The sequence below is a fragment of the Phacochoerus africanus genome, chromosome 11, assembly GCF_016906955.1.
Source record: "Phacochoerus africanus isolate WHEZ1 chromosome 11, ROS_Pafr_v1, whole genome shotgun sequence".
NCBI classification, from domain to species: Eukaryota; Metazoa; Chordata; class Mammalia; order Artiodactyla; family Suidae; genus Phacochoerus; species Phacochoerus africanus.
The window spans coordinates 84,849,319-84,861,978 of NC_062554.1; the positions used below are offsets into that span (position 1 = coordinate 84,849,319).

At 36.1% G+C, this 12,660-nt stretch overlaps 1 protein-coding gene across 1 annotated transcript in view; it reads right to left on the bottom strand.

Moving 5' to 3' along the window:
• CRPPA (CDP-L-ribitol pyrophosphorylase A) overlaps positions 1-12,660 on the bottom strand; it is a 301,491-nt gene that overhangs the window by 139,649 nt on the left and 149,182 nt on the right. The gene's annotated exons all lie outside the window — the stretch shown is intronic.

Here is a 12,660-nt window from a genome sequence, read left to right on the forward strand (position 1 = left end):
AACTAAATGACAATTTGGCTGCTGATAATACTCTTCGATTCTACTTTCATTCCCTCCAATGTTTATAGACAATGCTTCATTGTATATATTTGGATGATGAGTATTTTGGAGATGCAAGAGGTCAGGCAGAGTATCTTTTCTCTAAGCTTTGTTTTTTTTTTTTTTTTTTTTGCTCCTAGGTGCCTACCTGAAGAATTAAGAGGAAGTTCAAAATCCTAACTAGAATCAGACTATATTTAATTACGAATTGCTATTCCTCAATTTTTCCTGCAAATATGCCCTTTATGTCTTACAGAACCAATTTTTCAACTCAAGAAAATATTCTTATAACTTCCAGAATAACTTCTTGATTTGTCTACTTGACCTGTCAACATTATCCATGTTGGATGCCTTCATCATAATTCACATCTATTCTCTTTTAGTTATCATTTAATTTGTACTTATAATACATTGTGATTATCTCAAGTTTGTATGATAATTACCTGACCTTTGCTAAGTATTTCTAAAATAGTGTGCTCTAATTGTTTCCACAGTTGTCAGTCACTATTAATCTCTTGCAATGCCATCTTCTGAATTTTCGACTTTCTTGAACTTAGATTTTTACTGGGTTATTCTACAGAACCAAAAGGTGTGAAAATATTTTGAGGGATAGGAAGACTCTTGAGGTTTCTTGCAGATTTTTATGATCAGATTTGTGTGTGCTGTGATTATTTTTAGTATACATTGTCAAGCTTACTAAGTATTATTCTTACCAGCTGAAAAGTTAAAAATGGTAAGCACTGACAGTTTCTCTGACTCTTCCTGAGGTACTGATGATAATTAAGGGACTTTCTCTGACTTTTCCCTGACCTTTATTTTTTCATCCTCTTTAAAAAATACAAAAACCAAACTACATTTTTTTTCCATCTTGAAATTGAGACTTTTAAAGTAATTGTTTCCAGTGAAGTTTAATTCTTTTATTTGGTCATACTGCTTTTCTCCAAAACAGAAAACAAAGAATAATTTCCATGCTTAAGTAAAGAAACTTAGATATTACCTAAATATAGATGAGGAGACTTTGACACCTTTAATAAACAAAGAACTTCTTACATGATGCTATTAGGTTGTTTATGAAAAAGTTCTATGGCATCATTTTATGCTGTCATTCCCAATGTTTCCACACTCAAACACAACAAATGGAACAACCTCCTGGCTAGAATTCCTTGTTCTATAAATATTTTGGTTCAAGGAACATTTAAACAAAATTTAAAACAAACTTCCAATGTGTGTAGTAAAAATTTAAAAGTATATGTTAAAAAAAACCCACCATGAAATACTTTCCTTACGTCATAAAAAAATAAGAATTTAGAAGATATTTACTACCAAATAAATGAAAACATCTGCATATTCAAAATGCTATTTAAAGTAGGGATATTAAGAAGGCAGACGGGTTGCCAAAAAATATTTTTCCTTTCAAGAGGAGTTAAGGCTTAACTAAAGCCAAAAGTCTTTAATTCAAGTCTCACAAGTCAGAGGTTCAAAAATGTGTTTCTGGAGTTCCTGTCGTGGCGCAGTGGTTAACGAATCCGACTAGGAACCATGAGGTTGCAGGTTCGGTCCCTGCCCTTGCTCAGTGGGTTAACGATCCGGCGTTGCCGTGGGCTGTGGTGTAGGTTGCAGACGCGGCTCGGATCCCGCGTTGCTGTGGCTCTGGCATGGGCCGGTGGCTACAGCTCCGATTCGACCCCTAGCCTGGGAACCTCCATATGCCGCGGGAGCGGCCCAAGAAATAGCAACAACAACAACAAAAAAAAAAGACAAAAGACAAAAAAAATGTGTTTCTGAAAAGCCAAGCTGCTTTTTACAGAACACATGGGCTGGATCATCTCTGAATCCATCTATTTCTCACCTTCCTGCCATTCAAAATGACACTAATGTCCATATGAACAAGGGAGTCAGAGAGATGCACTTTCTACTCTGTAGATACATTAACAATTCAAAATCTTCAGGTTGCCAAAGGGCAGGGAAGTGGGGAGATGTTGGTTCAAGGGTACAAAGTTTCTGTTAGGCAAGATGAATAAGTTTTGAGAATTTAATACATGGCATCACAGCTATTATTAATATTATACTATATAACTAAAATTTATTATAAGTAAATCTTGTGTTCTCTCTGCAAAAAAAAAAAAAATGTCTTTATGTATTGTGATGGACCTATTACCTTGATTGTGGTGATCATTTTAAAGTGTATGTCAAAACATCAAATTGTATACATTAAATATACACAACTTTCATCAATTATACCTCAAAGCTGATTCAGGAGTATTTCCTTACCGTGCATCCAGAATTTGAAGAGAATCATATGTAGCTACAACTGCTACTGACAGAAGAAAGTCTAGATCAAGAGTTCATCAGTCACTGTCCTTATCAATGGAGTTGTCTGAGGCCTGTGGGTGCTGTGTCTGGATCTTTGATCAGAAGAAAACAGCCCACAGCTTCTCTGTCTTCCTTTTAAGTGACCTTCACCTGTCTACTCTTTCATGAAGTATCTACTTTTTTCAAATTCTGAGTTGCCAGTTAAAATTTAGGTCATGGTTATTTTTAGACTTCTGTGGAGTTTTCTCCATCTACTACTGAGCATTTACTCTATTATATTTTATATTTTTTAGAATCAAGTCTAAAGCTCTTTTTGTAGGTGAGGGCATAACCTCTGAAGCCAAAATCCCTGGGGGTTTGAGGCTAGTTCTTCGACAAATTTGCTGTACGACTTCAGGCAAATTACTTAAGCCCTGTGGTTCAGTTCACTTATCAGTAAAAAGAATACTTCACAATTGAGGGATTAGGTAAATTAGTATGTGAGAGTTAAATCCTTTTTTAGGACTTCTCACCTATTGGCTGGTTTCCTGGGAAGCTTCAGAGCAAAGAGCTACAGTTTTAAGACAATGAATGTCCATAGAGTTTTTGAGGTGGTAAAGCAATCAGCTTACCCCGCCATGCTATATGAACTATGGACACCCAATCATGAACACTAAGTGGATGGATCACACCAGTGGCTCTCTACTTCCTAAGGTGCCACAATAAGACGCAGAACAAGGACTTCCTGGGGCTTTGGCTTTTGAAACATGTGAGTTGAGTTCATACTGACAGCCTGGATTTTAGGACAACAAAGGGTCAAGTCCAAGCTGAAAGGAGCACAGTCTCCTCAAGGCTTGCCCAGGAGGTGGTGCTACTGAAGGAAAGGAAAAACTAAAATTCTTCATGGGGATGTCTGCTGCTCATGACTAGCAGTAACCTCCATGAGACTAACAATAGCCTCCTGCAGAAATGTGTGCTTGCTTGGGTGGACCTTCCCCTTCACCAAAACCCTGTATATACCGATCTTCCCCACTGCCTCTTTGGAGTGGTTTCTCAGAGCTATCTGAAATGCTTCCTACCAGGCTATAATCCTTATTTTGCCCCAAATAAAATTTAACTGGGGGGGAGGGGAATCAAGATGGCAGAAGAGTAAGACATGTTGCTCACCTTCTCCCACAAACACATCAAAAAAAAAAAAAAAACTACAGGTAGAACAATTCCCACAGAACCTCTACTGAATGCTGGCAGAAGACCCTAAACCTCCAAAAAGGGCAAGAAACCCTCTATGTAACTGTGTAGAATGAAAGGAAAAAAAGTGAGAAGGGGGGGGAGGAATCAGAATGGCACCAACACTCCTGAGAGGGAGCTGTGAAAGAGGGAAGGAACCCATACCCTGGGAATCCACCTAACTGACAGGGAGATCAACCGAGACAAATGATAATGAAAACACAACCACTCAAAATCTATGGGATGCCACAAAAGCAGTTCTTAGAATGAAGTTCATAACAATACAGGCCTTCCTCAAAAAAAGAAAAAAAAAAAATCAAATAAATAACTTAAACTACCACCTAAAAGAATTAGAAAAAAAGCAAATAAAACCTAAAGTCAGAAGAAAGAAGGAAATCATAAAGATCAGAGAGGAAATCAATAAAATAGAGATTTAAAAAACAACATAAAAAAATCAATAAAACCAAGAGCTGGTTCTTTGAAAGGGTAAACAAAATTGACAAATCTCTGTCCAGACTTACCAAGAATAGGAGAGAAAGTACTCAAACAAAATAAGAAATGAAAAAGGAGAAATCTCAATGGATACTGAAGACATACAGAAAACTGTAAGGGAATACGAGGAACAATTACATATGCCAACAAATTTGACCACTTATATAGTCTGCCAAAACTGAATCAAGAAGAAATAGATCAACTGAACAGATCAATCACTAGAAATGAAATTCAATATGTAATAAAAACACAGATAGCTTCACAAGTGAATTCTACCAAACATACAAGGAAGAACCAAAACCAAAGATACTACAAAAAAAGAAAATTAAAGGCCGATTATGTTTGATGAAAATAGACAAAAATTCTCAACAAAATTTTAGCCAACCAAATCCAACAACACATAAAAGAAATCATACACCACAACCAAGAGGGATTCATCCCAAGTTCACAAGGATGGTTCAACATACATGAATCAATCAACATCATACACCACATATACAAAAGAAAAGTCAAAAATCATACAATCACCTCAAGAGATGCAGAAAAAGCATCTGAAAAATTCCAACATCCATTCATGATAAAAACTCTTACCTGGAGTTCCCGTCGTGGCGCAGTGGTTAACGAATCTGACTAGGAACCATGAGGTTGCGGGTTCGGTCCCTGCCCTTGCTCAGTGGGTTAATGATCCGGCGTTGCCGTGAGCTGTGGTGTAGGCTGCAGACGTGGCTCGGATCCAGCGTTGCTGTGGCTCTGGCATAGGCGGGTGGCTACAGCTCTGATTCGACCCCTAGCCTGGGAACCTCCATATGCCGCGGGAGCGGCCCAAGAAATAGCAACAACAACAAAGACAAAAAGACAAAAAAAAAAAAAAAAACTCTTACCAAAGTGGGTTTAGAGGTAACATACCTTAACATAGTAAAAGCCATTTATGACAAACCCACATTTATGACAAAGCCAATAAAATACTCAACATAGAAAAGCTGAATGCCTTCCTACTAAAATCTGGAACAACACAAGGACGCCCACTCTCACCACTTTTATTCAACATAGCATTGCTAGCCACAGCAATGGAACAAACAAAAGAAATAAAAGGTATCCAAATCAGAAGATTAAGAGGTAAAATTGTTACTCTCTGCAGGTGATATGATACTATATATAGAAAACCCTAAGGACTCAACACAAAATCATTCTACTCAAACTGATCAATGAATCCAGCAAAGCAGCAGGATACAAGACTAACATTCAGAAATTTGTGGCATTTCTATATACTAACAATGAAATATTAGAAAAGGAATATAAAAGTACCTTGCAAAACTGCTCCCCCAAAAACTAAATACCCAGGAATAAACCTAAGGAGGTGAAAGACTTAAATGCTGAAAACTATAAAATGTTAATCAAGGAAATTAAAGAGGATTCAAAGAAGTATAAAGATATTCCTTGCTCCTGTATTGGAAGAATTAATATTGTTAAAATGGCCATACTACCCAAAGTAATCTACAGATTCAATCCCTATCAAATCACCCATGACATTTTTCACAAAATAATCCTGAGGAAAAATACCAAATAGGAGGCATAATTCTCCCAGACATCAGACACTATTACAAAGCTACAGTAATCAAGACACTGTGGTACTGGTACAAAAACAGACACATAGACTAATGGAAGAGAATAAAGAACTCAGAAACAAACCCAGACACCTATGGTCAATTAATCTTCAACAAAGGAGGCAAGATGATAAAATAAGACTAAGTCGCATCAGCAAGTGGTGCTGGCAAAACTGGACAGCAGCCATGTAAATGAATGAAACTGGAACACACACTCACATGCTGCACAAAAATAAACTCCAACTGGATTAAAGACTTAAATGTAAGACAAGACACCATAAAACTCCTAGAAGAGAACAAAGGCAAAACATTCTCCAACATCAACCATACAAATGTTTTTTTAGGTCTCTCAAGGCAATACAAATAAAAACAAAAATAAAACAATGGGACCTAGTCAAACTTGCAAGCTTTTGCACAGCAAAGGAAAACATTAAAAAGAGCAAAAAGACAACCTATAAAATAGGAGAAATCAGTTTCAAATGATGCAAACAAAAGGGCTTAATGGGGAACATATACAAACAACTCAAACAACAGCAAAAAAAAAAAATCAACTAATTGAAAAACGAACAGAAGATTTGAATAGACATTTCTCCAAAGACATATGGATGACCAATGGGCACATGAAAAAAATGCTCAACATCACTAATTATCAGAGAAATGCAAATCAAAACTACAATGATGTACCACCTTACACCCATCAGAAGAGCTACCATTAATAAGTCTACAAATAAATGCTGGAGAGGGTGTGGACAAAAGGGATCCCTACTACACTGCTGGTGAGAATGTAAATTGCTACAGCCACTATGGAAAACGGTATGGAAGTATCTTGGAAAACTAAATATAGAACTACCATATGATTCAGCAATTCTACTCCTGGACATATATCCAGACAAAACTTTCATTTAAAAAGATACACGCACCCCTATGTTTATTGCAACACTATTCACAATAGCCAAGACATGGAAACAACCTCATCTGTCCATTGACAGATGAATGGATTAAGAAGATGTGGTACCTATACACAATGGAGTACTACTCAGCCATAAAAAGGACACAATAATGCCATTTTCACCAACATGGACAGAACCAGAGATTCTCATACTAAGTGAAGTAAGTCAGAAAGAAAGATAAATGCCATGTGATATCACTTATTTGTGGAATCTAAAATATGGCACAAATGAGCCTATCTATGGAACAGAAACAAACTCATGGACATAGAGAACATATTTCTGGTTGCCAAGAGGGAGAGGGAGGGACTGGGATAGACTAGGAGTTTGGGGTTAGCAAACACCAACTACTGCATTTGGAGTGGGTAAGCAGTGAGGTCCCTGCTCTAATAGCACAGGGAACTACATCCAATCACTTGTGGATAGAACATGATGGAAGATAATTATGTGAAAAATAATGTATATATACATATAACTGGGTCACTTTGCTGTACAGAAGAAATTGACAGAACATTGTAAATAAACAATAAAAAATTTAAATATTTCCTTTGAAGGCCAGTCATTTTTCTGAGGCAGAACCATAAGGACTGTGGAATGGAAAATACAGGCCCTAATCTTTACAAACCTGAGCACTATCACACAGAATTCAAGGCTCCCATTTCAACAGAGTATACATCCAAAGCTATGAGAGTGTATAAACAAAAAGCAAAGATAACAAGTGCACAATCTGCTCAAGTTTGTCTTTCCACCGAGTTTTACTACAGAATGTTACACTATATATAACAGATAATTTTGTAGTAAATGAGAATTGACTGGCATTAGCTCACATAAATCATGTTATGCAGGCATAATCTGTAAATATTATGCATTTTGTAAATGACAAAGGAGGATATGTTAAAAAAAGGCACATGCAGTAATACAACCCCTATGTTTCTTCTTGGCAAGCTGAGAATCAGCTGACATAAACAAATATTATCTGTTTAATTAACTTAAAATTAATTAAAAATTTTAAAAATCATAAAGAATAGGGTATCCTATTCATCAGATTAGATTAGAGTTTCTATTCTTTCAACTAATAAGCATTTATTGACAGCTATGAGGCAGACACAATGAGAGCATAGCAACAACTAGACAGTTTCCGTTCTCTTGGAGATCGTGGTGGGAAGGCAAAATAGAGTTTAGATGTGTTTCTCCAATTTCAATATGCCTAAGAATCCCTGGGAATCTTGTTCAAAATTCAGGTTTTTATTCCATTAGATATGAAGTGGTATCTAAGAATCTCCCTTTCTAACAGCTACCAGGTGATATTGCTGTAACTACTCTACAGATCACATTTTGAAGCAGCAAATGGTTAAAGTGAAAGTCCTGTCTCATTTTCAATAGATGTATTTCCTGAAGAATGTGCCTCCATCTAGCACTCAGAAAGTAACTTTAACCTTGATTCAAGTGAAGCTGTTGCCTTTCTGTATCACTTAAATAAGTTACCTATATTTTTTTTTTTTTACTAAATCAGTATGGTTAATGTAAATGATTAAAATTAAAGAATTCATTACTTAAAATGGATTTTCCCTCAAATTCTTCCCAAATTCATAGCATAATCTAATTTACACTGACAAAACTTTTTTTTAACCATTTTTATTGAAGCATAATTTACAATTGTTATGTTAGTTTAAAGTGTACAGCAAAGTGATTCAGATACATATATATGCATATACACATATATACACATATCTGCTCTTTTTCAGATTCTTTTCCATTACAGGTTATTATAAAATATCAATTACAATTTCCTGGGCTACACAGTAGGTCCTGACTGTTTATTTTATAAATAGTAGTGTGGGTGGGGAAGTACTACTGGAGCCTAGTAGGTAAAGCAGAGGGATGTTATTAAATATGCTATACTGCACGCACAGGCCAACCTCCAGAATGAAGAATTATTGATACCAAAATGTCAGTAACATAACAATTGTGAAATTCTGGGTTAGATGGAGAGTTTTGGTTTTTGGTCTTCGGTGTTTATTCATAAATCAATAACAAACACCAAAATCATGAATATTCTAACCTGAAGGCTTTAGTCGAGCCATTTCTTAACGTGAGATGTGCCAAATTGCATTTTATCAAATGTTTCATTATACTTTTTAAATATCATAGCACCAATATGACCAGTATGTTCAAAAGAGGAGGTATATTTTCAAAACACTCTTAGCTCAAACTCTGCCTGCCACTAAGTTTTTAGCAATGTCTCTAATTTTCAATTAAACAGAAAATAAAAACTAAAATAAAAACTTCAATAAGCTATGAGTAACTTAGTGAAGAGTTCTTTCGTATATACCATAAATGAACAATGCATCAGATTAACTTTTAAGGAATGTTTAATACCACCTTAACACTTGCACAGTCCAAATACTGCCAATACAATTGCTCAGATCTTACAAAGTATTTTTATTAATCTATTTTTCTCCTGAGTGAAAAACATAATTACTATGTGTATAAGATAGATTTCTATCTCATGCAACTGTCCATTATGAGTTACATAATAGTCATCTATTGAATACATACTGTTTAGCCTGTAGTCCCAAAATGTTTTAGAACCATTAAGGATAAATTACGTTTTTAGCGAAAACACCCAACACATGTTCATGTAACTTTTCTGAGAAGTGTGTGACCCATTATACACCTCAGGATATTTTAAAAGCAGTATGTTTTTAGATTATATAGAAAGGGAGAGTCATACTCTGATACAGAATCTTATTACTGATTCTAAAGAATAAACCCTAAAATATTGTTTATGGACATATTTCTTCACCCCACTACAATTCCCCCTCAGCAGAGTTCATTTGTCCGTCACTGTCTCTTGACTCCTTTCCTGAGAGAAGTCTACTGGCCACCAACTTTATCACTGTTGCTAACTCCAATTCATCTCATCAACATCTGCTATTTGCTTTTCTCTTCTCCCTTGTTGCAAAAAGTTTTCTTCTGGTTGGGAAATCAATTATAACTTCTTGGGCGTACTTTGTGTTCTAAATTCTTCTCAACTGTTCATATGATTGATGGATGCCCAGAAGCTACCTCTTTATCTCCAGAAACATATTTGGCTGATGTCCAGGTGGGGAGATATTCCAGAAGTTTGCTTGTTCATCATCCTACCACCATCAACCACAACTATGTATCTGCCCCCTACCCCACCCCCCATATATACAGCACTGTGTAAAGGATCAGTGATAAAAGAGATGGTGAAAGAGATGGGTTTGAGAATAAATAACAACAAAAAGTAGTATATCCAGAATGACATAACGCTTGGTAGGTAGTTTAAGAAGTCCAAAAACCAGATAAAGAGGATCGACTTCATGGAAAGAGTAATATTAAATCAAGTATTAAACGAAACATTAAACTGAAAAGTACCAACTGTGAAAGATCTCAAATAACTGGCCAAGCGTATAGGCTGACTGACATGCAGTGAACAGCCATTGACAGTATTCAGAGAAAGAGAGATTTTTAGCCTAAGCGGACAAATACTTTACTTACAGGCTTCAAAAATAAGTTCTCAGACACAAAGATGGCATGGATAACTTTCTGACCATTTATTCAAAGGGGCATATTTGGTTCAGTTTCCCTAAAACAACAAAAACCTTGGGGCTGTTATTTACTTAAAGCCAGCAGAACAACAGAATCATCTATTATTTGGTGTTAAGTGTAGTCATACTACATGCAAATAGGTACAATGCTTCACCAAGCTCATTAAGGGAAATACTAATAAGTACATAATATTTTAAATATTATTTTTTCTGTATTCAGAACCAAAAAAAATCAATAAAGTGAAAGGAAATCAGTGAACAAGCTTTAAAACCTTACCTCAATTTAAATAGCATAAGGAAATTAGTATACACATATTCATCAAAATCAACTGTTAAAGGTTGGATGCTATAACCTGTATGACAAAGAACAATTTCAACTTTTTTTTTAATCTTTTTAGAGATACACCCACAGCATATGGAGGTTCCCAGGCTAGGGGTCAAATCAGAGCTGTAGATGCTGGCCTATACCACAGCAATATGGGATCTGAGCCACATCTGCAACCTACACCACAGCTCATGACAATGCTGGATCCTTTACCCAAAGAGTGAGGCCAGGGATCGAGCCTGAATTCTCTTGAATGCTAGTCAGGTTCCTTTCTGCTGAGCCATGATGGAAACTCCACAATTTTAACTTTTTTTTAAGAATTTTCCTTCTCAATATTTACCGGGTATGTAAAAACCAATTAATTTCCAAAATTAAAAGAGAAGATCTGATTTTTACAAATATATGCCCCATGATACATGTTAGCTATTCTTTTGGTTTGTTTTCAACTTAGCATTACGTGACTAAAACGTATGTGCATCTTCCGAATCCAATCATCTGTCGATGGACATTTGGGTTGTTTCCATGTCCTGGCTATTGTGAATAGTGCTGCAATGAACATGCGGGTGCACGTGTCTCTTTTAAGTAGAGCCTTGTCCGGATAGATGCCCAAGAGTAGGATTGTGGGGTCATATGGAAGTTCTATGGATAGATTTCTAAGGTATCTCCAAACTGTTCTCCATAGTGGCTGTACCAGTTGACATTCCCACCAACAGTGTAGGAGGGTTCCCTTTTCTCCACACCCCCTCCAGCACTTGTTATTTGTGGATTTATTAATGATGGCCATTCTGACTGGTGTGAGGTGGTATCTCATGGTAGTTTTGATTTGCATTTCTCTTATAATCAGCGATGTTGAGCATTTTTTCATGTGTTTGTTGGCCATCTGTATATCTTCTTTGGAGAAATGTTTATTCAGGTCTTTTGCCCATTTTTCCATTGATTGATTGGCTTTTTTGCTGCTGGGTTGTATAAGTTGTTTATATATTCTAGAGATTAAGCCCTTGTCGGTTGCATCATTTGAAACTATTTTCTCCCATTCTGAAATGAGCCAGAAAGACAAAGACAAATACCATATGATATCACTTATAACTGGAATCTAATATCCAGCACAAATGAACATCTCCTCAGAAAAGAAAATCATGGACTTGGAGAAGAGACTTGTGGCTGCCTGATGGGAGGGGGAGGGAGTGGGAGGGATCGGGAGCTTGGGCTTATCAGACACAACTTGGAATAGATTGACAAGGAGATCCTGCTGAATAGCATTGAGAACTTTGTCTAGATACTCATGTTGCAACAGAAGAAAGGGTGGGGGAAAAAATGTAATTGTAATGTATACATGTAAGGATAACCTGACCCCCTCGCTGTACAGTGGGAAAAAAATAATAATAAATAATTTAAAAAAAAAAAAACTTATGTGCAATGACCTCATTCTTAAATGGATAAGGATTATCGTTTTTGCAAATTAACCATCTGGTTCCCATAGTAAGAGTAATATTTTGACATGTCCCCATGTCTCAAAAATACACACAGAAACAAAAGGTGAAGTATATAAAGAAAAAGCAGAGAAAGTGGCATTTAGGGAAGATGCCACTTATTCCCTCGTTAGTAACCACATCCTAAAACTTTGACAACTTATAATTGTAAACTGTTAATTTTATTAAATACAGCATGAACATAATTAATACCATCCCGAGCAACTAGGTGGTCCAGTAATTTCTGGACTTTTCTACCTCTGGAAAATTGATGAGGAAATCTGGCTGACATCCCAAACAAACTAAATGGATTTCACTGGACAGTCTTCAGCTAATTTCTGTAGTCTCATATATACATCAAAGCCACATACTCTTAACTGAATTAATTATGTTGCAATTGTTCAGTAAGAGGCCCAAGAAACAGTGTTCAGCATTATTTCACTGTTATTACACTGTACTGTACACTGTTCAGCTTTAAAAATGAAAAATCCTGCATTTTAAGTATTTTTAAATGGTTATGTGTCAAAATACACATAAAATAAACCTATGCTGAGATGGCTGAATTTGTTCTGCTTCTTTAATTTGATTTTTTTTACTTCATTTGCTATTTTTGATGTGCTGAACTAACATGCCGTACACTGAATTGATAGGGAGGTCTATAAAAAAGGCACAGATCCATACGCTGGACAA